Genomic DNA, 19,100 nt, shown 5'->3' on the forward strand with positions numbered 1-19,100 from the left:
ACTCCGAAGTGCAGTACATGAATCACTATATCTAAATTTTATGTAATTTTGATTCTTTATGATTATACTTCAGTTATGATATTGCCAGCACGGTTTTGTGCATTTTGTTCAGCGCTTGCAGATTTGTGTGCTCTGTGATTGAAAGGTGGGATGAGCAATGGGGAACTAACTGTTACCTTGGTGCTTTTATTGGCTTTACATTCAATGAGAAGTTGGCCATAAGGGGTGCCCCCTGCTCCCTTCCTCCCTCAAAAAAGAACATTCCCCAGGGGCTGGTGGAGGAGAGATGCAGACCATCTGTACTTTTTGCCTAAATGTTGAAAGCAAAGCTAAAATATTTCTTGCTTTGTCTGCTGGAGTGATGAAAACGGAAGCAAGACCTGGGAAGCGCCGAGTGTTCCACGTCAATGCTGAGTAACGGTGACAGGGTGGGACAGTGGTGTGCCTGTTGCTGTCAGGGTGGGTGGCACTGGGACGTGGCAGGGCTGGGAAGGGAGGGGGAGGCAGGCAGCGCAGGAGAGTGTCTCTGCCTGATGTTTGTGTCTCGCAAGGAAAACACTTAGTTTGTTCCTATTTTACAGTCTGTGTGAAAACAAGTAAACAGATTTAAGAAGGCTCGTACGCTTAAATATATATTTTTAAAGTATTTTTATGATGAAAAAGTTTGCCTGAGTGGAAAAACACAGAGCTCTGAGTGTAAAAGAGACCAAGGTGGTGGTCAAACCGTGACTGCACTGGGACTTTGCCGGCTCCTGCGGGAAGGAGTGTTGCTGCTGGCGAAAGGAGCGTGCCCATGTTTGGGAGCACATGCAGGGAACGACAATGTAGTGATTTGGGAGGGCAGCAGTGAAAGATGGCAATACCAGTCCTAAGAGGAACTGATGGCTTAATATGAGCCTGCATAGACAGAGGTGCCAGGTAATCAGAAGTGACACACAGGGAGAAGCAAGTATCTGCAGGTGCAGAGGTGCAGGTTACAGTTCTGGATAAAAGAAAGAGAATGAATAGGTTTAACGGGAAATACAGGAGAAAATGTGTGGAGCCGAGTGACCAAGAGGCAGTGTGGTATACAGGTATGGGGAGGGCTTTAGGAGAGCTCTGTGGGGCAGAGGGTGATGGAGCTGGGTGAAAAGGTTGGTGATGGAGAACGGAATTGAGGAAGCAGTTGTGGACCATCTAGTTGCATTCAGAGGTACAGGGGAAAAGAGGTTAGTGTTGGTCTGCAGAGAATAGATAAAGGACAGTGTAAAGAAAGGACAGTGTAAAGAAGAAGGCTGGTTTAAATTCATGCAAAGAGATGGAGAGGAGGGAGAAACGTAATTGGAAGGAGTGCTTGGGGAAGAGAGGAAAAGTAGGAAGCAAGGCACCGATGTCCTGTGTGAGTCCTTCACACTAGTGAAGGGATAAAACCAAGCAGCAGACGACTGCCAAAGTTGCCTTGGTGGGAGGTACCCAAAGAGGGAAACTGCAATTAGGTTTGTGAGAACATGTACAAGGGAGGAAAGAGGATGAATTCCTACGGGGACAAGGACAAAAGTGAACAGAAAATACAGCTACACTGAAAAGGTGAAAACTACTCACAAGATGGACTTCTGCAACGGTTGACTATCTGATGGCACATTTTTTGTGGTGCTGTAATAAATGTCTGTTCAGCTCCCCTGTATTCCTGTGATTCCTATTGAGGAACCACAATGCACATGAAAGGTCTTTTATAAGTGACCAATCTGAGGACAAATAGAAACTGGTTTCCTAGTAGAAGTGCACTTGAACTGCCAGTTGAACAAAACGCTCTGGGAACGATAACACGGTCTCTGGGGACAGGGGCAGGCTAATGGAGATGGAGCATTGCTGAGCAGCCTCTGCGGTGCGGGAAAGGGCATGCAGGCGCGCGCACGTGGCTCTCCCCAGCCATCCAGCTCCATTCATGCCTCACGCTTCTTACTTTCAACAGGCATAATTATTTTTAAATATATTTTTAGGCTAATGGAAAGGTTTTTAAAAATCTGTTGGGATTTGCAGACTTTAAAGAGAGGTTTCAAAGAAAGTAATTGGCTTTGCCTTCATTCAGACACCAAAGCTCAATTTTCAGTGCAGGAGAGCATTAAAAACAGCAAAGAAAAATGGCCTAAGTGCATATAGTTGTAATACATGCTGCATTTGTAGCATCCCCAACAGGATACAAAAACAATATAGCTCAGGCACTTTGCTAGCATGAAAGAGCATCATTCCTTTGGTATTAGTTTATAGCACATGGAGTTGTCTCTCACTTGCAGGAAAAGGCACTGAAATAATTTATGTCACTATTAAACAGCTTCACTGCTGATCCATTGCAGCCTCAGCACATTAACTATATTTACCATCTAAGATACAGAAAGGAATCTGTCCTGTCTGACGAGGAAGCAATAAAGTTTTAGTGAAATGGACGTAAATCAAAGTTTAAGTTTGCCTAGTAAAAATACATAAAGATGTTTCACATCATGTTTTATGCATAGCGGTATTCTGCATATATGAATAACCCTGAATTTGTTGATAAATACTATTACCGTATTGTTGATTGTTTTGGTCTGTGAATTAAACACTGTACATTCAACGATGAGCTCAGGGAAAATGCATTTTTTGACCCATAATGTCTCTTTGTTTTTGCGAAAAGAAGCGCGTTGAATGGTAGAATGGGGAGAGGAAATGGCCTGAAAATGTAACGCATTCACTTCTTGCAATCTTCTCGGTTTCAAGTGCGCGGTTTGCTGCATGTACCTGGACTTGTACACTTTTCTTTCTGGAACTTGTGGTTTGCATCAAGCTGTCACTTTATTAAAGTCTTGCAGAGCATCTGTATACGTGACAGACTGGCCTCAGGATGGGGCTTATTGCCATAAATCCTTTCCTGGAAGACGATTTGGCCGCCGAGACCCTTTGTAGGTGTAAGGTAATGACACTTCACATGGTAACAGGGAAACATATTCCACGGTTCTTCTGTCCTTGCTTGGTTCTCTTGAGATTCTCACTCCCTGATTGCCTTTCCTGAGATGCTAACTGAAATACAGTCTTAAAAGCTAGTGGATGGTTGTTGCTGTTGCAAGACAGGCCAGATTTCTGAATGCGGCGCCTTTCTGTAACGACAAAGAACAACAGGGTTTTGGAGGGAGCGTGCTCGGCTGCTGGGTGTGCTCCAGTGTGGAGAAACAGTATCTTGAAGATGGATTGCAAAGCTGATGAGTGTGGAGTGCTGGGTGAGTTCACAGAGCTCAAAGAAAGCGCCATAGGGAAGGCAGCAATAAGTCTAAGGTCAAGAAAATTCTCTTTTTTCTTTAAGCAATTCTTTTGGACTGTACACACGGCCTGATGGCTTCTACCCCCCTCAGGTGTCAGGTGGGGCATTGTCATCGCTGTTTCAAATGTTGTGGTGTGCTGGATGTTCTTCCTCCCCACAGACAGGGAAGAAAGCGTCAACCAGTTTCTCGTGCCTAGAGAGAAAATCCTGTTGCAGTTGAAGGGCTTCATGCGACCTGTTGAAGGAGGGAGGCATTTTGCTTACATGCTGGCCCTCACATATCAGGGTTAGAATCTGGCAGGGGACGGAGAACAGTAGGATGTTTAGTCTTGAACATACGTGATTCTTTGATACTGCCTGGGTGTGGCTCATCTGTTTCACAACTTGTCTAATTTTTTCCAAGACCACTAACTGGTATAATAAAACCACTTGCAAATCTTGCCTTGCCTTTGAAGTTGAGAACGTAACTTACTGCGACTGTTTTTTTTTTTTTGCAGGAGAATTCAAGTTACATCATCGGCATTCAGGACCTACCAGTCCCTGACCACCCCCTGAGACAGCCCCGTGCCCTCACAGGCTCCTCTCACGCCTGCCTGCTCTCCAGGGTGGCTCTGGACTGTGCTGCATGGGCTATCATACCGGGTAACCTGGCCTCATCTGGCAGGCAGAGCACCTCTGCGTGGACATAATGGTCTTACGTGGCTCGCAGAACGAGGTCAGAAGATAATGTGAGCGTGCTGTTACATTTTTCCTTCTCCTTCTTCTTATCATTATGATTACCATCGTTATTTTTATCATTATCCTTATTATAACTTACTCATCTCTCCAGCAGAAAAAACCCTCAAGGTCTGTTGCACCCAGGCATGAGTCCATGTTACAAACAAGCAAGCTCATTTGCTTCTGTTAGTTTAAGACAGACTTTGATTGTTACTTTAATGCATCCTTTTTCTCTATATCTTGAAGGCTTAAAAAATTTCCCTGAGATGTATCAGTAAAACGGGGGCTGAAGGAAGTTGGCTATCAGCTATCCAAGCAAAAGGATGCTTTAGAACACAGCCGTTTCTGTAGCATCTTTCATGTGGACAGAGTTACCATGCCCGGCAGGCTATCTCAACGTGTCCAATTGCCTATTTTAACAAGCGCATCTTTAGGCTTCCAGAAGTAAAGTAAGGTCATTGCTTGGATGACTAATCTGACACTTGGAAAGAGATGCAGTGTGATAGGTCTACTGCTCTCCAAACAGTGTGCAGGAAAAATAATAGTAAAACTAAAAGATAACATATAAGCAATAAAAATAGCAAGTATCTCTTCCTGGGCACATCAATCCTGGCATCATCAGCTTTGCCACAAGTTAGATGGTGAGGGAAAAACAGAGACAAAATGTGTCTCATTCTAGCACTGAAGATTACATGCCATCAAAAAGATAAAATTACCTGAGGCCCTTCCAGATCACCTAAAAGTTGGGCTTGTGTATATGCAGCACATTGAAAACCTAGCCCAATTTATCATCTTCGCAAGAAAGCAAATACTTGGTAAATTTCGTATTTTAAACAGCACTCGAGGTGCACAAAAATAAATAAATAAGGTAACCTTAAAGTCTATGCCCAGGAATGAAAATCTGAGCAGACTTCAGCCTTCATCATCAGCTTAGCTCTCTGGGTGTGACAGGCAATTTTCCTTTTTAATTTTCTCCAGCAGTAAGGAAGTTAATGGTACATCTTAAAAGATATGACCTTATCCTTGTAAGCTACCTGAAGCTTGGCAGAAAATAGGATGGCCTCACTTTCTATGAAAGGCCAGCTTGAAGGGAAAAGTTCCCTTCTTGCATCAATGGCCTGAGGAATGGGAGGGAAGATTTGATTCTTGTGCACAATTTTTATTCTGCTCCAGATTTGATCCGTGCAATGGTTTTTAGTGGTAGCGTTTTATATATTTTTAAATTGTGGGTGCTCCAAATAGATAGACATGATTCTATTCAGCCAGAATAAATATGGTGTGGGACTACATTTCTCAACAGTATACCTAGGTGCAGAGTTTTCTTCCCCCTCACAGTCCTCTTAAGTCAACAGAATGGCCTGCATTCGTGAAGTTATGGATTTGCTGGGCTTTAACATGGCAAGGGTTTTGATGAAATAAAAAGTATAAATTGCAAGCCAGAGCTATTTCCGTGAGCAATCTCACAGATATCATTGGTATTGTGAACTTGTCATAACTGTGGTGAGAGCAAACAGTGAATTCTTCTGTGTTTGTTTCTGTAGGCTTGCTGATCCAAGTACACTCACATCAAATTGGGAAACAATACATACAACTATATTAATTTTATACACACATATACACACATCACTGTATTTTTTAGGAGAGCCAGACCTTTCTCCACTAACCTTTGGCAGTAGTTACTCTGTTAACTTACTGTTTCATCTGCTGTCAGAAAAAGAAATGTTTAGACATAATTAAATTCCTCTTTTAAGATGTCATACAGAAATTCTATCAGTCCAAGCTCTGTCTAACCAGCTCGCAGGGCTGTGGTTACAGGATGGGTCTCTTCTCCTTCCACTGTTCAGCTCTGCTGCACTGCTTTTAATTTGTTGTATATTTTCGTTATAAATGCAATGCTGCATCCTGTCATAATTCGTGGAGTTAATGAACTCTGAGACCCTGGTCTGTTCAAAGAGTACAATCTGGTAATTTGCAAATATTTTTTTACTGATTTCCAGACTTGGGGCCAAGTGCTGTGATGCTGTGCAAATCTAGCCATAGATGGCAAGTGGGATAAGCGAGAGCAGGAGGCAGAGCCCTGCCGTTCTGGCATGAGCCAGACTCCAGGACCTCAGTGGGAAGCAGACGTGGTTTAAACCTTCTGCCAAATGACTTGTCCAAATTCCCATAACTCTGTGGATCAGCAGAAAACTAAACCTGAACATCACCAATGCCAAAATAATGATCTAATCACTGGACCATGTGTCCTCTATTTAACTTGGCTTTAGAATTTGCACTCTGTTGATGTGAATAGGACAGTTCACACATCCAACTACTGTTATTACAGGTGTCTAAAGACTTGTGCACACATTGCTGCGTCGGTTTAAACTCATTTCACATTTCAAAGGTTTTCTTTGTGATCAAAGGGACTAGAGACTTCTTTATAAATGAAAGCAGAGATTTTTGGGACAAAATATATAGCCACCATAGAAAAGAAAAGGCTAGATGCGAGGAGGGGGACTGGCGATCAACCCAAAGCAGGCTTTCTTTTCTGGTCTGACTTTGCAAGGCTAAGAATTTCTTGGGAAGAACAACATTTTCCCATTCTCTAGGTGTGTTTAATCAGGAAGATATTGAAATGCAGCTGAAATGTAGCTATGTAACTGAGAACATGTCTAATAGCTCCAAAGAGTTTTTTTTTCAGAAGAGAAGCCTGCTTCAAACATGCTGTATTATAATTTTCTTGTACTATTATGGCGTCATTACTTGCAGCTACAGAAGCAAAGATCAACATTTCACATTCTGGCAAAATGACTGTGTGTTTACACAAACTAGACCACTTACAGCTTAGCCGTTGTTAGATTTGATTATAATAATTCCATCATAATATCATAACCAAATACAGTTTTTGCAGGAACTTAACAGAAATGAAGCTTCACTAAAAAGATGTTCAAACTGAACATAAAGCTGGTGCGGACAATTTGAATTGGTGGAACAAATGGTGGGGACACATACAAAGTCATGTCCTTGCTGTGCAGGCTTGGAGCGACACAGTGTTGTTTAGGCACTTTATCGATTTATTCTCTACTGCAAAAGGCAGAGTGGACGCAGGAAGCAGGGACCGGACCCCAGGACATCGCTCTCCTGCCTGAAGCCTCTTACTTTTGGGCTACTGTGCAGGTTCCCTGTGTGGCCCTGAGTGTTCGTGGAAGCGACCCAATTTCAGGAGCGGGGATGCAGCGTGGCCCCACCTGGGAGCTGTCAGCCTGCCTGTGCCACACCAGGGACCATCCCCTCAGCTCCTCGGGGGTATCATCCAAACAGGGCACAAGCTGGCAGCAGCCACCTCCTTCTCTAAGCTTGCCTACGAGAAGCTGGCCTGCATGGTTATGGTACTGCATATCAGGAGGAACTGGCCCCGGTTTCTCCCAAGTGGGACTGGTGTTGAGCAGTAGCTGGCTACCCTCCCTCATGCCAGCCTCTGGGTGCCAGCATTTAGGGTGAGTTTGGAGCCTCCTTTGTCTGTGCTGACAGGGGAAGAGTCACTAGTTTGTTGTCCATTTTGTTGCACGCTGGGTAGGCTTAAATCTTCTGAAATGTGCTGTGTTTCCTTCATCCAAGGGCAAAATATACCCAGTTTGACTGCACTGGCTTTATGGATGTGACTCTTCCCAGTTTGTGTGCTACCGGCCTCCTGGCTGGCTGTCACCCTTACCCTGGAGTGAAGGTGGTCCTCTGGCAAACTATGGCCCATAGCCTGGTATTTCAAGAGCTTTCATGGATCCTGGCAACTGTAAAGATAACCAGGCACAGAGGAAGAGAATTTTCAGATGCTGTCAGAAGACCAGGGTATTTGTTTATTTGCTTTAATTGTTGCAATGGATGTTCTGGGTCATTAGTCACAATTCAGGAAGATTTAAGCTAAGGTCACCCAGCCCAGCTGGGGATAACAGCTCAAGCTCTTTGCCTTCACATGGCGCTGCTACAGATGCAGATGTTCTTTTGGACAACTTAAACTAATGTTTGTTCTGTCTCTTTTGAAGCTTTATAGTTGTGTCTGAAGTGAGTGAGTGTTCTGCTGCAGGTCCTTGAAATTTATGGTATCTGAGGGTCATGGTTCGAAGCATGACTCTATATTAGCTTCAGAAACACAAGTAAGGGATCTCCTGGAGATACTATTTTATCAGGAGAATAATAATCAACTGGGCCTATCAACAGTCCTTTGCTCTCCCACTGCTAACTCTATTTACTGATCGTATAGCATGTTAAAGCTAATTTCTGACTTGAGTGATGTACTGATGGGGATATCCTAATGGCTTTGAAGTCTAGGAGAGCGTTGATTTATAGAGGCTGTGCTGTTTACCTTTAGAAATGGAGGAACGACATTGCAACAACAGGAGCTCTCAGAAGGCAGGGTCAGCGGTTGTCATTCCTTTCCCCAGAGTCCCATTATTCGTGCATTCATCCAATATCTTAGGCCAAATGTTTTCAGATGTTTTATACCCCAGGAAATTCCTGCTATTTTGGGAACAAAAGCAAGTTCGGATTAGTTTCTGGATTTGTATTTGCAATGCTCCTAGTATGAGAATCCCCCACCCCAGGTTGTCTTGTGGAAGCGATTTGTGAAAAATTTGAATATCCAAGTACTATTATAAAGAGTGCAGTATAATGCTTATGAGCTTAATCCTTAGTATAATCCTTAAACTTAGTGTATCCTGGCAAGTGTCCTTGAATAAGTGTACTTTGCAGCTAGACCCAGCAAAAAGAATAAATTCCATGAACTAAACAGAATGGCCAATATCCATTTTGAAATTAATTCTTGCCGATGTGGCTCTAGCTTGCATGACTGTGATTGCCTCTACATCTAGCATTAACAAAATAAACATTTTCTCTTTTAAGTCCCTAAGAATCTCTAAGGATATTTCTGAAAATTCACTCCTTAAGTTTTTCCTCTTTTTCCTCCATTTTCTGGCACCCTTTTGCATGCTGTCTTTACGAACTTGTCAGAACTCAGGACCAGAATTGAACCAGTACAAATGGGAAAGTGGGGCAGAATATCCAAGATTCTCTTTAGGACTTTGTAGATGATTAGCTAGAATGCTTTACTGGTGGGTTTGTGTTAAGAGTGTAGGCTGGCACTTGTCATTTGTGATCTGTGAACGAGAATACTTGCCATGAATGCATCAATCGGAACAAGAAGGTGCAAAAACGCTTGATCTTCCTTTGCAATACTAGTTCAAAGACTATATTGTTCCCCAAATTTATCCTTAGGATGGAAAAAGCTGGTAAAAGATGCTTTTTGTGTTAGTGATACCTAAACCCAAAGTACCACTTTCCTTTTCCTACAGCTTTGGGATAGAACCTGCCTGATTTCATGTCTTTTGGAATTTCACACAATTCTAACATATGACTCCAGTTTTTAACCATCTTCATTCTGTGCTTGCTCCAGATCAATACATCAATTCCACAACTGTAAAGATTTCCTCCTGAAATACAAAAATCGGAAGAGGGTCCTACAAGGTAGAGGTTACAGACCCTTTTGAAAGGAAGGAGAAAACCTGCTGGTAGCATGGGACAGGGAGATGTTTGCCTTGGCGCTGTTGGCGCTGGGGCTTCTCTGAATATTGCTCTTTGCAAGGAAGGTTTAACAAACAAACACCACAACACGCATCTGACAGGGCACAGCAGCTGAACAAACAGACAAGGGTATAATTTATCCCTTTCCCTGTTTTTCAGTGTCTATTTAATGCATTAGCTAATATGATGCTTACTGTGTGAGATCAGTTATGACAGAAGCTGCTTCGTCTGTTGTTTTTAGCTTGGGTTTAATGGAGAACAAAGGAAGGGAGGGCAAGAAGCGGGAGAGTTGGCACAAGAGAGGCAGATGGGAGGGCTGGACAGGGAAGAGAGAAAGGGCACTGCCACTAGTGACTGTGGGACAGAGACACCCCCCAGATCTCAAGAGCTGTCTTTGGTTAGGAACCTAACAAGAAGCCCTTAATAATCTTGTTTAGACTTTAATTACTTGTTCCTTGGTTACCACAGCATCCTTTCCTCTGACCTTGACAACTGTAGCTGTGCCAAATGCTAACCTTTTTCCCCATCCCCTTGGTCACAGTCTCTCCCAGTGGATCATCTCTTGCCGAGAAGTGACAGGTCATCCTGCAACACCAGCTTGGCTTTGTTGCATTTACAAACATAATGTCTCTCCTCAAGCTGCCTTCACAGCCTGAAGACACGTCTTAGAAATGTGTTGGTTGCTGTTCCTCACACTGCTCCTTAAGATTCATGCTGGCTACAGCGAAACAGTGTAGGCTACTCATGTGTGGAGACCACGACCTATCATCCCGATGGAGCCTGTCTCCTCGTATTCCTTTTCTGACTTCTTCCATGTTAGGTTCTCTGATGCTGGGGCCGAAGCCATCTTTTGCTCTTTGTTTATGAAGAGTTTAGCAGAATGTGGTTACCTCCCAGGACAAGGGCTTTTACACACCATGCTAGTAGGAATGATAAAAAAATATGAGATAAATACATTGAAGAACAGATTTTCCTTGTGTTTTAGTCATGTATTTCTTGATACGTATGATACTGATAACTCCCACTTGTCCTTCCCAGTTAGATGATGACCTCCAGGGTCATCGACATTGAACGGTTTTTAGTTTCATTTGGTGGAAGGGGCCCCTGAACCCAGCTATTACCACCACTATTTCCGTGTGAGTGCTTCTGCAATAACTGTGATTGAGCATCACGCAATAGCACACTGTAGAGAGCTGGAAAACTGCTACCTATGAGGAAAATTAGAAGAATTTCCATCTTAAAATTAATTTATCTGATTTCTGTCTTTCTCAGTTATACAGACTGAGCCTTAACTGCATAGAGTAGTGTTTTATCGTTTCTGTTGAGGAGGATGAAGGAAAGATTCTGATTGAATAAATGACGTGTGTGAGGCATGGTTGATGACTAGCAATCACTGATGTGCCCAGCTCTAGTTTTCAAACACTGCAATTGTTTTCCTGTTTTGTGGCCACTGTCTCTGAAACTATCATGTGTAAGTACTCTGAATATTTTATATTGCCATGTTTTTTCCCCCAGGTTTCTACCTCCCTCCTTTCCTCACTATTTTGATGGCCTGGGCTTTGAATTGTTTTATCACTCTAAAAGAAATTGACTGACAAATAATGTTGCTTTTTTGTTGATTGCCTTGTTGTCACTTAAATACTATTTCAATATAATGGGTAAGTTATAACTTCTAAGACAGATTTACTGCTACATTTTTTCTCTGCCTTTGAGAAGAAGGAAGCTATCTCAGGAAAAATTATATTTCTTAGGAAGGAAGAAGGCACTGTGCATTTGAAACCCATGAGAATAGTTGATATTCTGCTCAGGGTAACACAGCCTTTAATTAACTGAAGAGGAGACTTTCAAAGGTAAAACTACAAGTTAGGTTCCTGGTATTCCCTGTGGTTTCTCTTTACTTAGTTGTATGATTTTGCAACTTCTTTATCAGTGTTACAATAAATAAATACTTAAACCTATATTTCTCTAATTTTCCATAGAAGGAGGACTCCAGACATCCAAACAGAATGGGAGCAAGCCAGCAGTCCTGTTCTTATTAGTGGTGTCGCACCACACACACTTTGCTGAAGTATTTTAAAACAATGTAGTTACTCTGAATTTACCACGATGAATTCACCACAATGAATTGGGACAGAATACGGGTCCCTATTAGATGTATAAATAATTGCATATTTGTCACATCTGGAAAATTGGCTTGATAATACGGATAAAGGAAATGTGTTTCTTGATGAGCTCGAGTCCTCTAAGAGATTTATGAGTAGGTTGGCGAGGTGGTGGGCCAGGCTGCCCAGAGCAGCTGTGGGTGCCCCATCCCTGGCAGTGCTCCAGGCCAGGCTGGATGGGGCTGGGAGCAGCCTGGGCTGGTGGAAGGTGTCCGTGCCTGGGGCAGGGGGTTGGAACTAGATGGTCTTTAAGGTCCCTTCCAACCCAAAGCACTCCATGATTCTATGATAGTTGCCTGAGACAGCACAAAATCTGTTTGGAACAATGTTCTTTTAGAGCCTATGTGTGCAGGTTGTAGGCCTGATTTTTTTATCTAGGCAATACCACAAACTAATGTTGTAATCAATAGCAATTCTGAATGGTCAGCATCTCTAAAAGCTAATACCCAGTAAGAGAAGCAAGTGGTTTTCCTTTTATGAAAGAAGAAATCAAGAAAGAGAGATCAAGAAATAAAATACAGAAAAAGAAAAAAAACCCCTCAATTCTCCTTTGCTTTTCAGAAAATAAGGCTTGTGTCCCTTTTTTACCATTTATAGCTCTTCTAAGCGCAAAGAACCAGCTATGAAGAGGAAAATTCCCAATCAAAGGTGTCATATGGGGGAGAAAAGGAGCTGCTTGTTTTCAGGCTGAATAGATAGAGGTTAAGTGACAGTTTGAAAACAGCTGAAGCTCATTCTAGAAAAATCAGCCTGCTGCACTTATTTGTAAAGAAAAGGAGTATCAGCAGAGGTGCTGATTTCTGCTTCTGTTCAAGAAATGCTGTGATACTGCCTTTGGTGGAGTTTGACTGGTCTGTTGTCAAAAACAGGTGATAATATGTAGCATTAAAAAACCCCGCCCAAACATAACCCAAAAAATGTTCTCTGCTTTGGGGCTGCTTCGACAGAAAGAGAGCGAGATCAAAGGTGGCTATAGAGGGATTTTCACAGGACCTGCAGCAATGGTAAAAAGGTGCATCAACAGGGGAACACCTGTCTGGGTCAAAACAACCTGGATCACCTGTAGTTTCTCCAAATTGATATCCAGGATGGTAAGGAATATAAAACTTGAAGTGTGCTGGCCTAAGGAAATAGCAGGAGCTATCAGAGTAGATGTGAGAGGCAGGTGACACGTGGTGCTGTGCTTGTCTGATGAGGAAAGGGTGGTTAGCTGGGATGGGCGGGCTGCCATGGGTACTGGAGAAGGCTCAAGGTGGTGCAAGTACTGGCTCTGTAAGCTCTGCTCCACAGGTTACATCTCTTTGGGAAGCTAATGACACTTCTAATCCCTCTGAGAAAGGTTTGCTGGTCCTGAAGTCCTTTGGGGCTTTTGTTAATGGAGCCTAGAGAATTAACTCAAGAGCCTTGGGTAAAGCACTCAACCGATGTGGGAGGAAAGGCAGGAGCTTCTTTGTAGTCAGGTTGTAGACCTAGTTTTGCTTTTCACTGAGGAAATAGAGATCATCTGGCAACGGCCTAGGAATCTTCATAGCAGTGAATTGCTGCCTTGTTCAGGACCCAGGGTGCTAGACAGCTGTTCAAGATGGCCACAAGGTTCTTCATCCTTTCCACATTGAGAGTATCCTGTAAACCCCTGTTCTATGACTGACTGGAAAACAGAATTTAATTTGCTCTGTGGAAAGCAGTAGCATATTATCAGGACAGGGTGACAGACCAGTTATATGGTGCATGACTGTAAAATTATATAAAAATAAGATTTTTTTTTTTTAAAAAGGAAGTAAATGGGTATTAGATGTATTGCAGTATCTTCCGAATATAAAAATTACTGTGTACTGCCTGCTGGGAGGGACTTAATCTAAGCCGAAGCTTTGCACATTTACCATGGAGGCAACTTCTTTCAGTGCAGCAGAGAACTGCTGCGATTTGCATGAGTCTTTCTGTTTCTTGCTTGATTTTAAAAACCTGCAAAAAGAAAGCAATCATTATAACTTATAGGTAACAGTATACAGAAAAGCCCATTTATTGCTACTCCACAAAGCTAAATGGTAATTGTCAGCCACACTTTTTTCTCCAAAATATGAGCGTGTCTGTCTAACCACAGTGTGGCACTAATGGTATAAATGCAGCAGAACACAGATGGAAATTAAACAGCAGCTGGGTAATCATCTTCATAAATGTAATATTAAAAAATCACAATCCTTTAATTTTTGTTCTGCTTGTATAAGGCAGAGCTGCATAACAAATACCTACCATAACTTTTCTGAGAAAAGTGCAGCTAGTGACCAGTTTAAATCAAATTACTCTTTTGCCCTCCTGTTCTCACTAGGGCTTTTCTTGTACCAGTATTAACAATCTGTTATACACCAGATTAGGGTCATTAACCACTCATTAGTTCCTGAGAGAGAGAAAGACCACCTCTTGTTTGCTGAATATTGATTAGGAGGCAACAGAGCATACCAGTCTGAAGCCACCATGGAAGATGCTCAGCTTTTGAAGCATTGCCTTCATATTTCATCATACTCTGGATTAGATCTGCCGTGGCTACTTTCATTTTTATTTTTACTAGTTGCTTTCTTTGTCCTTCTTCTCTTGTACAGGACCGGGCACCAAAGGGTGCTGCCCGAATAATAAACAAAAATAATGTCGTTGTTCTCAGCCTCTTGCGGGATGGAGAAGTAGCCTGACAACTTTACTTGGCTTTGCTATCCCTCATGGGCAAGCCTACTTCCCTTCCTTCCTCTGATGCATTGCAAGCGTAATGTGTCTTGTCCTGCTGCCAATACCACCACAATAGATTACAGTGCTTCTCTGAACAGAGATACTGGTGAGTAATTTTCATCTCTGCTGAAATTAATTCATACATTTTTCCCCAGTTTGCATCAAAATCAAGTAACTTGACTGATTTAAGGTCCACACTTGCAATTGGTAAATATATAAAACCCTCCTAAAGGCAGTTTCTTGAAACTAGTAACGTAATGGTAAATACTGTTGAAGATGACCTTGAGGTAATAACTTCAAAAGCTGATAATAGGATTTGTGGTCTGGTAGTAGTAGGTGTTTGAAAATTAAACAAGCAAAGCATTGTTTCAGTATTAGAAAAAACTCATATGTAATCTTAATATGTGCTATAATCCAAGCCTGACTGTGCATAATAAGCTTGTAATTCCATCGATTCATTGATGGCGAGATAACAAACACCTGTAAACGGCAAATGGCTTGCATGCAAGAGTTGCGATGTGTGATGGACCTGCCTCAGCGTTGTAACTTTTCTGTTGTCTCACCGTGTGGCTGCCCTGCCTGTTCCTACTGTTACTGCTTGGAGGTTACCTGCCTTGCTCAGTGTCCTCAGCAGGCTATAAAGCAAACCAGTTAGATTTTACAGATGATTCCACTAGTCCAGGCACTGCTTTATCTTTACTTGTTAGCCCTCGTGTCTCACGCGTTATGCAAAGGCACTGATTTGTGAGCGTGCACAGCTGGATAAAGTGATCCTTGGGCTGATTATCACACAGGAACCATGCCAGCTGCTTATGGTTGCTGGTTTTGTGTGTTTCTCAGGGTAATTTTCTCCAGTAAATCTTCCTATGTTGACAATAAGAATGTATGGAGGGGTTGATGTTTTATGGTATAGTAGACATACATTGTGTCATAAGAAAAGCAACCTTTAAATATCAAGTTAAAATTTAATGCTCAATAAAAGTGTGATGTGGATATAAACATATAAGGGGAATGTTACAGTTAAAAGAAATGCACAAATTTAAGATTGTGAGATTAATGGCAAACAGAGGGCAAACTGCTCTTCAGCTCATTGCACCCCCACAGAAATTACAGGGCCAAATTAGCACATTTCTTAAGGCATAATCCTCTACTGTTGAAGTCAATTAAAAAAAAAATCCATGTTATTTTGATAATCATAGAATGGTTGGAAGGGACCTTAAAGATCATCTAGTTCCAACCCCCCTGCTGTGGGCAGGGACACAAGTGAAGGCTGAAGGCTTTAAAAAGCTGTTAATATCATCTTGTCTGTTAGTTGTTTTGGAAAATGAAACAAGATCTCTCTTCCCATCTTTCATGGCTCCAAAAGAAGCATAACACATAATGGGCTAGAGATACCATCTCCTCTCCCCTGCTGTCTAGGGAGTCCAGGATTGTCTTTACCTTTATGAAATATACCCCTGCAGAAAAAAGGAAGATGTGTTTAATTTTGTTCTCCATTATACATCCCAGAAAAATGCAACTTCATCTATATACCAGCCTGTGCTGAGGCAGAGAGCAGGAGCTGCTCATCTAATAATCTCCTTGTATCCAATTCAAAATCTTGCCATGCCTTCCTGAGGCAACACCACGATCATTTCTCCATCTAATCCATGCTAATTGCCCCTCTTAGCTCAATGTGGACTTCATAAAAAGTAAATACCAGGTTCATACAAAATAAGTTTTGCTTTGCTGAGCATTGAAGTCTGCCCTTCTTATGCAGACTCGCACTTTCATTCCAAGGAAGTCTGTGGACGAGGCTCATAACATTTTGGAAATATCTGTAATGTCATATGGGTTATTTTTTTGCAAGAGTAATATGACTGGAGTTAAGGCATTTGCTGTTAAAGAAATGTTTCTTGGTTTAATTTCTCATTACTCCCAAAGATTTTTGGATGAAAATTCTAGTGCTTTAATGCAGATAGAGCTGTGTCCTGGTGTATATCAAAACAGGCAGGTGCTGGGCATGGTGGGCAGCTGCTGGGAGTGAGACGAGGCACAGCAGGATGCATCCCTGGGTGCAGTGAGAGTTGTCTTGGAGGAGCTGTCTCTTGGGAGCTGATTATGGGAGGACTCATCGGAATGCTGCGTGCCCTAGACCCAAGCTGAGGGCTGCTACTGCCCAAAGGACAGCAGTTTCTCTTTTTCATATACCGGGCTGGATGACGACTTTGGTTTGGTTTTAGAGAGATCTCTCCTTGGGCTGGCAGGCAATGAGGTTATTCTAAGCTCTCCCGTGCTCCTGCCCTTGCAGAAACTGCTGTTGATGGGGACATGCGCACACAAATACGAACTATAAATACAGCTAGGTGCAAAATTTGTATCTTTAAATCTGTGTACGAGCTGTGCGTACCAAGAAATGAAGTAGTGCAAGAGTTTTGTGGGTGGGGGTTAACGTTCCAAATTCAGGCAACGTTACTGACCTGTAAGTCAGTGCTGCCAGATTGTCTTCAAATTGTAGACCTCAGTCTTTTTTCCGTTTGTTTTCAAGAGAAACCTGACAGTTTTCCAATGTAAGCTCCTTTTTAATTCCCTAGCCAAAATTATATACCACTAAAAATAGAGTTCATAATAGAAGTTACAGCTTTTAACTAGGAGGCCTTCAGGATGGCTCCATCATATTGCAGTTCTATTAATTAAAATGAAGGGGCAAATAAATGTGATTGTGCTAATAAAACATGAACTGAACAGTCTTACCTTAAAACACTTGTCTATCTGGTTTTCCTTATTGCATGAGCAGTTCTTTGTCTTCTTCAAAATGCACTGAAATTGAGGGAAGGATTTTTTTTTTTTAATTAAAGGAAATTTCTAAGCTTTCCTATTCACTGTCATTCTGGCATCCTCTGATTTGTCACATAATTTTGTTTAGGCATTTTTGGGCAGTGGGTGGGTACATAGTGTAATCTAGTTGAACAGGTGCTTTGTGTTGAATTCAGATTGCCAAGCGCTACAGACTGAATCACTGGAGCTGCTGGATTAATAGGTTTGGGGTTTTTTTTCCTGTGTGCTTTCAGGAGAACTTGTACTGAAAAATAACTTCCACTTCTCACCTTAAAGCTAGAGGGTTTCTCAAATAGCCTGTGATGTTGTAAATCTGCAGTACAATTTGTAGACTCTTAATAGTTATCATAATGCAGAAGCAAAGCTTTTATATCAATATGACTATACCAGGAAAGAAAATTGAATCTTTCTCCGTGTTTTCTGAATTAAAATTTAAAACATGCAACAGCAGAATAGATTTAGAAGCTGTAGGTAATGTTGAACTTGATTCTTCAAGCATTTTATGCCCCCAGCATTTTTTGCCCTGCATGGTTGTACTACATATATAGCTCCATTCTTCATGTACAATCTATGCATATATATATATATATTATTTTTTTTAACACATTTCTACCAAATAGAATTTGAGCTCTTATGAAATGGATTGGAATGGCCTCAGGTGTTCACAGGGTTGGAGTCTAACATGCGAATCTCTGGACAATAACAGCTGCATTAATTACCATTTAAAACATTAAATCTTGCTAGTATTTTAAAGTATTTTCTATTAATGTGAACATGTTCATAAGAATGTTGTTTTTAAAAGAAAAAATAATGCAGCCTTCAGGTTTAAATAAAGAGAAAGTTCATGCAGAAGTCAGTTTGTTTATGCATTTTCCAAGAAAGAGAATTCAAAGGTGGGGAGCAGAGCACCGGGTTCAAATGGGCAGGGTTGCCTGGCCCTGAGCTGCCCATGGGATATCTGCCACTGACAGTAGCCAACACAGCTTTCAAACAGGTTATAAAACCCTCAAAGCCAAAGGAGAGGCGAGATGTAAAATATGTTAACTTCTGTCACTTGCATGGCTCAGAGAGACACCGCTGTAGAAATAAAAAGTAAGACTCTGAGTAAACCAAAATGACAGAACATGCATTGCAAAGTGCTGCTCAAGCATATCAAGCGCAATCCAGTCACTAACTCAAATGAAATATTCTGTTAACTGTTATGGGCATCAGCGCTGCACCACAGCCGTGCCTGCGCAGAAGGGCTCTGGGTGAGAAACTGGAAAAAGTTCTGATAACGTACCCAGAGAAGTTATTAGAGCTAGTAAGGTGAAATTTTATGGAGTATAGCTGGTCAATCCATCTGAAACTGCTGCTAAAAGGAAACAAAAGTATATTTCTTGATAAGAGTTTCCATAGCTGAAGTGATGTTTTTCCAAAGTTGAAATGCATCGGGTTTTTGATAGCCATTATTAGATGAAATAGTGTTGGGAGACTTCAGTTCTGAGCTGATCTTGTTTCATTTTGCTAGAATTAAAGGGTGATTTGTGAAGTTGCTGTGGTGGGAGCAACAATAGTAAATTTTTGTTGCAGGGCTTAAGATTTTATTGGGTGTTGTGAAAGAGAAAATGAAAAATCTCACTATACATTCTCATGTCTGTATTTTTAAAATAAGTGTAATGATGTTCTCAGAGCTTAAACTGGGCATTCCTTTTGGTGTTTAAATAGTAAAGAAAAGCAAGCTTTTTGATCATCTTCTGATTGTGAAGTGCTTGAGTGAAAATAGCTTGGATAAAGATTTTAATCGCAAATATTACTGGATGCCTATATATTTGTCTGCTCAAACTGAAATTGGCTATTAATTTTAAAAAAAAAAAAAA

At 41.6% G+C, this 19,100-nt stretch overlaps 1 protein-coding gene across 1 annotated transcript in view; it reads left to right on the forward strand.

The window, feature by feature from the left end:
- The window catches only part of THSD7B (thrombospondin type 1 domain containing 7B), a 535,716-nt gene that overhangs the window by 156,894 nt on the left and 359,722 nt on the right, over positions 1-19,100 (forward strand). The window contains exon 3 of the mRNA XM_080399624.1: positions 3,769-3,999. The gene's annotated coding sequence lies outside the window, so the exon portion shown is untranslated. The remainder of the gene's footprint in view (positions 1-3,768; positions 4,000-19,100) is intronic.

This window comes from Falco punctatus, assembly GCF_963210335.1.
Source record: "Falco punctatus genome assembly, chromosome: 8".
Classification (NCBI taxonomy): domain Eukaryota; kingdom Metazoa; phylum Chordata; class Aves; order Falconiformes; family Falconidae; genus Falco; species Falco punctatus.